This window comes from Cornus florida, unplaced genomic scaffold, assembly GCF_030987335.1.
Source record: "Cornus florida cultivar Cherokee Brave unplaced genomic scaffold, ASM3098733v1 CherokeeBrave_3.0.0_Hap2_Chr11, whole genome shotgun sequence".
Classification (NCBI taxonomy): Eukaryota; Viridiplantae; Streptophyta; class Magnoliopsida; order Cornales; family Cornaceae; genus Cornus; species Cornus florida.
The window spans coordinates 116,906,882-116,916,028 of record NW_026775581.1 but is presented as its reverse complement, the minus strand read 5'-3'; positions in this window follow the sequence as shown (position 1 = coordinate 116,916,028).

Sequence of the window (9,147 nt, the reverse complement as noted above, 5' to 3'; positions counted from 1 at the left end):
CTTATCTTATTTTTTATTCTTTTGGAAGGTTAAGCAATCACACACACACCTATGCTTCCACTGAGACTCAAACCCTGACCTCCCCCTTTGGGAAGGAGGGGCTTGTACCAGCTAGCCTATTGCCCATTTGATGTGTTGGCATATAATCTCACACACACACATATATAAGAGAAAAATATGTTTTTTTATAGGATATGTAATTTTTCAGACACCTAAAGTTAGCCACTCAATCATTACAGAAACCTCATCTTATTCTATTAAGACTTCGAGAAAACCATACTAGGATACTCCATATATACATGTAATTTTTGCTTTTATTTTTTTGGGAAAATAAATATACAAAAAAAAAAAAAAAAGTCTGTACAATATAAATGTAATTTTACACATCCAAATAGATAAATACATTTAAGAACATGCCAGTTTTATAAACATGTGCCAATTTTGTAGCATTCACAGTCAAGAAAGTGATGATGGTTGTACTTTTGGTGCTCAAATATATGAAGAGAGAAGTAAAAAATGGAGAAAAAAATAAATGAAACTAATGGCACCAAATAAAAATAAAAAATAAAAAACGAGGCAGGATTCCCAAAAACCCTAACACTCAAAAACTCCAAAAATCAACCATGATCAATAGAGACCAACCCATTTTCATTCACATTTAACAACAAAAATTGAATCTGTAACAAAAAACAAACACCAAATACACAAAATCATGCACAAATCTTGTGTTCCCTAATCTCATTACACATGCCAGAAAATATAACAGAGAAACCCAAATTTACCATCTCTTCGAGCCTTAAAATGGGATTGTTGAAGGATTGTGCTGTTTCAAGTTCCATTCTCCATGACTGGACCTTCCTCCGTCTTGCTGTTGTCCACCAGATTGCAGACTGAGAACTTTGGTGCTTTAGCTCGCCGTCAATGTCTATTTTCTCGGAAAGCCCCAAACAGCCAAAGAGGGCGCACGAATAAGGATTCTGAATGATTTAAGGCTCCAATGGCTTAAATTAGATGAGAAAATAACAAGGGTAATAAGGTAAATGCATTGGAATAGGGAGAAGGGCATTTTAAGCAACAAAAATTTTAAACAGTAAAACTTTATGTGCCATGTCATCATTTAAGTCAAACTCATTTTTGTGAAAATATAAGACTTTGACTCCATCAATGTGTAAATATGAGGCCCTAAGCCCATTTATATGTAAAAATCACAATTATTAAACTATTAAAAGGCTTCTATTCGTCGGCGCATTCCAAGGGCTTTGGATTCGGTGTGGGCGTGCTATAGGAAGAGGGTGCACATGGTAATTTGGCCATTCAATTATTTAATTTTAAGAGGATTGATCTGGTGCATCACGATGCATGATAGTATGGTGCATGTTCAAATTTGAACCATGGATTAGGTTTGATCAACAGAAGATTGATCTGGTATGGGTGCATACATATGAGCTCAAGTGAGCTAATCTGGTGTGGGTGCATTTGTGTGAGCTCATGTGAACTAATCCAGTGTGGGCACGCTCACAGTAGCGTTTGAGCTTAGCCAATTATTTTGCCTGTTTGTGACATAAAATTAAAACAGTCATAACTTAGTCATCTTAAATCGAAATTAGGTCATTCTTAAGCTCAAATTCAAGGATTTTTCGTCCTCTTTCCAATGGTACCAATTTCATTATCAGATTCCTATCATACTAAGAAATATTTACATTTTAGTGAAATGGTGTTAGAAAATTATTTAAACTGATATGGAGTATTTATGGGAAACCATTTGTGACGATATTTAGTGACGTTTAATTTGTGTAAATGTCATTAATTAATAGTTTGGTGATGGAATGAGTTATATATATACTTAATTATATATGTGTATATATGATTTAATTAATTTATGTACAGGATGGAAGGAACTATATGTATATATAAAATCATTAATGTATATGTATATATGATTTTAAATAATCAAATATTATTATTAAAGGCATTATATATATATATATATATATATTATATAATATATGGTTATATGTATATATCATTTAAGATAATTAAATTATTATTCTTATTTGATATATTATATTAGGCTGGTGTAGGTGCAAAATTTCGCTCAACCAATAATGATTAAGAAAAATAAAACAACTCACTCAATCAATAGTAAAAATAAACAAGAACAATATATGTCGAAGCGTAGAATTGCTTGATCCCTTTGTTGGAGGTCTAAGCCTCTATTTATATACAAAAGATTGTAAAATTATGGTAGGACTCGCGTTACTTGTCCTCCAATTCTTTCTATATAAACATTCTTTACTAATAGAGTTCTTTCCATTGTCTAATTTTCCATACATAGAACTTGCCTTGTACAGAACTTCCTATCTCAGAATTTTCCTTCTAGGTAAATCCTTCAACTGGTAGGACTTGTGTATTCTTGAATAACTGGGCTGAACATACTTTGATCCGGCTGGGCTTGAGTAACGGACCGAATGTTAAATATTAACAAGTTGGGCTGATGACCTCTTGATTCGGCTTTGATGAAGGTTGGAAGACAAATAACAATGGTCTTGGGCTAAAAATACACTCAATTTGGGCTTGAGCATGATGGGCCTTATATGTCCTTGTAATGTAGATACGTGTAGTGATGACGTGTACGCTTCTTATTGGAGGGAGTTTTTTTCCCTCCACAGCTGGTTATTAAATTAATCTTATGCATATAATATGCATGAAATGGTTATAGGTGAATTAATTTATTTTTAAGTTTAAAGTTGATATCATTTAGTTTTCAACAAGTTAGGTCTTACCCCCCTTTAAGTAAATCCTAATTTCTTTCGCATCCTTTCGGCACTGTTGGTGCGCCAGAAATTGGAGGCTCTGGATTTGACCTTTGCCGACCTTCTGCTTACTTATAATATATCTAAGCATGGGACCGAGCCTAGTCGCTTCTTTTTTACCTCTCCCCTTCATCAGAGGATATGCACGAACCTTCCTTCATCCGAGAAGAAGTGGAAAGAAAGGATGGTTATAGTTAAAGGAAAATGGTTCGTGCCCCAATCAATTACGCTCCCCATCCGGCGCAAGTTCGGGAAATTAGGTATAGAATACTTAACCTCCCTTAATACCAAGTGTTCTGGCTGTTTTCCTTGCCAAGTCTTAATGTTTCGCCGTACTTATGAGTTTCTTGGTGTTTTTTCAGCTACATTCCCATCCTCTGCAGCAAGGAACAGACTTTCTTTTCTTGAGGAACGAGTCTAGAGTGACCCCTCGCCTATCGAGGACCTGCTAAATTCTTCAAACCTCAAGGATATTGCCTCCAGTGCTGTTGCTGCAGACCTCATGGATCTGTCCCTACCATCTTTTGATAGTTTCCCCATAACTGAGGAGGAGATACGGAGGGCTGAGGCTTTAAAAAAGAAAGCCGAAGATGCCCAACCCTTGGCGTTATTAGGTTTACCGAGGGTGAGGTGGAGGCTGAGGAACCACCAATGAAGAAATCTCGCCTCAACCCCTCATCCTCTGGCAAGGGCAAGGTCCCTTCTAAAAGCAGAAGGAAAAAGGCTGAAGAGGCTGAACCTGAAGATGAAGTCAGGGCATTTGTTCTGGCTGAAACTGGGGCTCATTGGACTCCTTCCTTCACCAGGGCTAACAAGTCAGTCCTGCATTCAGGGGATTCTGTGATCACAGACCCTTCAGCTGCACTGGCTGTGACCCAAGGGATGTGGCTCCCAAAGGACGAGGAAGCCATCAACCAAATGGGGTTGGAACAACTACTCCCCTCTGCCCCGGTCCGGGCCATAGAGGTTCGTATTGCTCCTTCAGAATTATGTTACTCTTGCTTACTCATGTTTCCATTTATGCTCATATTTGTTCCTCTATTATACAGAGTCTATACCACACCATGGCCCTCTGCGCCACTGCTGAAGCCCAATCCCTCTCCATCAAGAAGCTGGAGAACGATCTTGACAATGCAGAGAAGAGAGCCACCACTACCTCTACCAATCTGAAGATAGCTACTGAAGCCAAGGATGTGTATAAGAGGCAGTTGGCTGCCTCTGAGGCTAAGGTGGATTCTCTTCAGGCCGAAATTCAACGCCTGACCGAGGCTCTTACTACTTGCTTCAAGGCGGGGAAGCAAATGCAGGGGCGCTACTCCTGTCTGGCACACCTGGCTAGTGCTAAAGCGTTCCGGTCTGGCTATAATCAGGGCTCAAGCCCTAGGACGATGGATCTGGACGCTTTTCACAAGCAAATGGGGGTGCACTTCCCATATGATGAAAGGCCACAGGCTTTGGAAGCTAAAATCCGCTTTGCCGAGATGGTAAAGGCGCACCTGAAGGGTACTCCTAGCTCTTCTGCCCCTGCGGCTTCAATTCCTCCTACCCCAAGTCCTACTGTAGTGGATGCTTTTGAATCTACTCCCTTCGATCCGAAGAGGAAGTAGAACCATGTATTTCGTTTTTATTGACAGTATGTTTGGGATAATAAATATAATTTTTGTTTTAGACTTTTAATACCTGATTTGTTTTTGCTGTATGCTTTTGATATTGTTCATACTTTTCTAACTGGTAATGCTTTTATGACAAACAAAACACACTGTCTTTATGCTTCGGATTTATGCTATCCGAGAAAAAGCAAGGATGGTGGGAAGAAGGAGATCCTTTTAACAGTTTAATTGATATCTCAGGATGATTCATATGGACAATGATCTAATTGTTAAGTGAACTCTTCTTGCCTTTGACTTGCCTGCAGTAGACGTATACATACTCTTTCTTTCTCATGTGTTCCTGATGTGGGGTGGATCATGATGAACTTATGATATATCCACATCCACAGGGTATTAAACACTTGGAGTCCGGAGGAAAAAGTTCTGATCCGGCCACCAGAAGTCTGAAGCGAATTGTTCCTCGACACTGAGTCGTGGAGGAATAGTGCTAAATAGGACACTTAGGGTCCGAAGCTGTCTCGGACACTTAGGATCCGAGGCGAATTGTTCCTCGGCACTTAGTCGTGGAGGAATAATGCTGAATAGGACACTTAGGGTCCGAAGCTGTCTCGGACACTTAGGATCTGAGGCGAATTAAATACTCCCTGGCGCCGAGCCTGAGGGGAGGTTTTGCCGACCCGGACACTTAGGGTCCGAGGCGAGATTTTTGCCGAGCCGAACACTTAGGGTCCGAGACGAGATTTTTGCGGAGCCGGACACTTAGGGTCCGAGGCGAATGAACTACTCCCCGGCGCTGAACCTGAGGGGAGGTTTTACCGAGCCGGACACTTAGGGTCCAAGGCGAATGAACTACTCCCCGACGCTGAGCCTGAGGGGAGGTTTTGCCGAGCCGAACACTTAGGGTCCGAGGTGAGATTTTTGCCGAGCCGGACACTTAGGGTCCGAGGCGAATGAACTACTCCCCGGCGCTAAGCCTGAGGGGAAGTTTGTTTATATTTTTTCTCAAACAACTTATCATGAGCCCGAGGATTCAAAAATGATAAGAGGCCAAGAAAGCGAGTAACAGTGGCTGTGAAGTTTCATATTTGTTGACTTTGGAGACTTTCCTCTTCCATTGATACTCCCTTTTTGGCAACCAAATGTAGCGGACTACGCATATATGAAACGCATTTCTTTTCTATTTCTATCCGATGTGGGATATAGACTAAATTTTGTCAAAAAGGTCGGTGTAAGGAATGCCTCTGGTATCGAGCTTGACAGCCTTAAATACCAGTGGGCCCTCCTTACACCATAATTAACTATTTGAATATTCCCATATATAACAGAATGTAGCACATATTTTTTTGTCGATGTGGGATAGAAAGTTTTAACCATAGGCCATAACTCATGTTTTTTTTTCTTAAAAATCATTGTGACGAATGCTTTTTAACAGCTTGCTTCTAATTGCATAAAAATTGCATAGTGCGACTTGGCATGCATACAAATTGCCTAATGCGACGCATGCATAAAAGTTGCATAATCATAGAGTAGTATGGCCCCCATTTTTATAGAAAGAAATAAATAGAGTAAAGTTGTACTAAATATAGAAGCAAAATAAAGAAAAGTTTGGCTGACTGTGGACATACTCAGCCTTATTTGTGAAGAATTTGTAGCAAAATTGACAAACTTATCTAATGAAAATACCTTTTAAGGTGTATTGCGTTCCAAGGACGCGCAATGGGACGTCCGCCAGCTTCGGCCAAATGATATGCTCCTTTCCCCACTACTTCAGTAACCCTGTAGGGTCCGGTCCAATTAGGTTCCAGTTTCTTTACATGAGCTGTCTCTTACTTCAAAACCCAATCGCCTACCACAAAGCTCCTGAATCTGACGCGTTTGTTATAACTGTTACACACCTACTGTTGGTATGCCGCGAGCCGAATTGCTACTGCATCTCTCTTTTCGTCCACAAGATCAAGGCTATGTTCGAATTGTTGCTCATTGTTCCCTTCCAGTACCAAGGATGTCCAAAGGGTTGGGATTATAGACTCGGTAGGAATGACAGCTTCGGATCCATATGCCATAGCAAATGGGCTTTCTCCCGTGGGTCGTCTTGGAGTGGTTCAATAGGCCTAGAGCACTTGAGGGAGATTCTCGTACCATTTTGTCTTTAATTTCTCCAATTTTTTCTTTAAGCACCCAAATATCGTGCGATTAGTTATTTCAGCTTGCCCATTGCCTTGTGGATGACTAACTGCAGCCAATTTTTGCAGGATTCCATGTTCGTTAAAGAACTTTCTTGTACTTCTGTTATCGAGGTTCTTACCATTGTCCATTACGATGACTTTTGGTACCCCAAACCGGCAAATAATGTTGCTCCAAATGAAATGCTTTACTTCTTCGTGGGTGACGCTAGAGAAGGCTTCAGCTTCCACCCACTTGGTGAAGTAATCCGTAGCCAGAAGCACATGCTCCTTTTTTTCCACGATTTTGGGTAACGGTCCTACTACATCAATCCCCCATTGGGCGAACGGTCATGGATTAGCCATGGTGTGCAAACCTTCGACAGGTTGATGCTTTATTGGACTATGGCGCTGACACTTGTCACATCTTCTTGAGTATTCTTCGGTATTCTGAGCCAAGTATGGCCAAAAATAGCCTTGGGTTAGAATTTTGTGTGCAAGGGATTTTCCTCCCGAGTGATTTCCACAATCTCCTTCATGAATTTGTTTTAGAATTGTGAGAGCCTCAGTAGGGGTTAAACACTTGAGATAAGGACCGAAGAATAACCTTCGGTATAACTGGTTATTGATGATTGAGTATTTAGCCGCGGTAAGCCTAAGCTTCCTTGCCTCAGCTTTTTGATTTGGGAGAACTCCCTCCTTGAGGTAAGCCTCGATTGGATCAATCCAGCATGGCTCGCGTGGAACTTCCGGGATCACCATCACCTCTTGCCAGGGATTAATGCTAGGTTTTTCGAGGACATCGATTGGAACAAGCCGAATCAACTCTTCGTCTGAAGATGATGCGGCTGCGGCCAATCGATCTGCTTCGGCATTTTCATCTCGTGGTACCTGATGGAATTCGATTTGATCGAACTCCCGGATGGCATTCTCTACAGCATCTTTGTATGACTTCATACATTCCTCCTTGGGATAATAGTGCCCTGTCACTTGATTGATCACAAGTTGTGAGTCACTAAAAACTTTTAAACACCATACCTGTAGCTGTTTAGCTAGCCGAAGTCCGGCAAGCAACGCCTCATACTCGGCCTCGTTATTAGTAGCTGGGAAATCTAGCCAAATTGACTGCTGCACCTTGGTACCCTCGGGTGTTGTGATGTCAATCCCGGTCCCTGTCCTTTTCTGGTTGGAAGAGCCATCAACCCGTAACTCCCAGTACGGCTCTTGAAGTGTCGGTTCCTCAGATTGATCTTCATACTCCAGTAGGAAATCCGCTACTGACTGCCCCTTGTGAGATACCTTTGGTGCATAGGTGATATCAAAATAGCTAAGTTCAATAGCCCATTTTGTAATTCGACCAGACAAGTCTGGTTTAGCTAGGATAGCCCGTATAGGGTGATTTGTAAGTACCACTATGCTGTGAGATTCGAAGTAATGTCAAAATTTCCTCTTGGCATAAATTAACGCCAGGATTATCTTTTCCGTCTTGCTGTACCGTGTCTCGGCATCCGTCATCGTTTTGCTTCTGTAAAAGATTGGGTGCTGAATCTTGCCTCCTTCTTTGATCAACACTGCGCCTGTTACTACAGCTGATACTGCCAAGTACAGGATGAGAGTGTCTCCGGGCGTTGGAGCAGAAAGGATTGGGGGTTTTGTCATGTAGCTTTTCAATTGATTGAGAGCTTCCTGCTGCTGAGGTCCCCACATATCTTTGTTTTTGGATCGAATAGCATCAAAGAAAGGTTTACACTTATCAGATAATCGGGATATGAACCGGCTGAGGGCCACAACTCGGCCAGTTAGAACTTGCACTTCCCTGCGGGTTTTTGGCTCTTGGTTCTGTATGAGTGCCTTTGCCTGAGCTGGGCTTACTTCTATTCCTCTTTTATTTACAATGTGCCCGAGGAACTGTCCTGAAGAGACGGCGAAGAAGCACTTGGTGGGGTTCAGCTTCATATTGTACCTCTTGAGAGTATCAAAGACCTCCTGGAGGTGCTTCGGGTGATCCTCTTTCCGTATACTTTTGACCACCATATCATCGATATAGGCTTCAACTGTATTCCCCAGTAGATTATTGAAAATTTTATTGACAAGTCGCTGGTAGATGGCTCCGGCATTCTTTAGACCGAAGGGCATCACTCTGTAGCAGTAAGTGCCCGTCTCTGTGATGAAAGTGGTTTTCTCCTCATCTTCAGGATTCATAGGAATCTGATTATAGCCGGAGTATGCATCGAGGAATGTGAGCCTCTCATAACCTGTCATAGCATCCACCATTTGATCAATCTTGGGCAGAGGGAAGCTATCTTTTGGGCAAGCTTTGTTAAGGTTGGTATAATCTACGCATACCCTCCATTTCCCATTCTTCTTTTGAACGACTACTACATTTGAGAGCCATTGCGGGTATTGCACCTCTCGAATGAATCCTGCTTGTAATAGTTTATTTACTTCCTCGGCTATTATGCGATTCCGTTCAAGTGCGAACCGTCGGTGCCTCTGCTTGACTGGCCTGAATTCTGGGTTAACCCTCAAACTATGGCATGAGACCGTAAGATCGATCCCTAC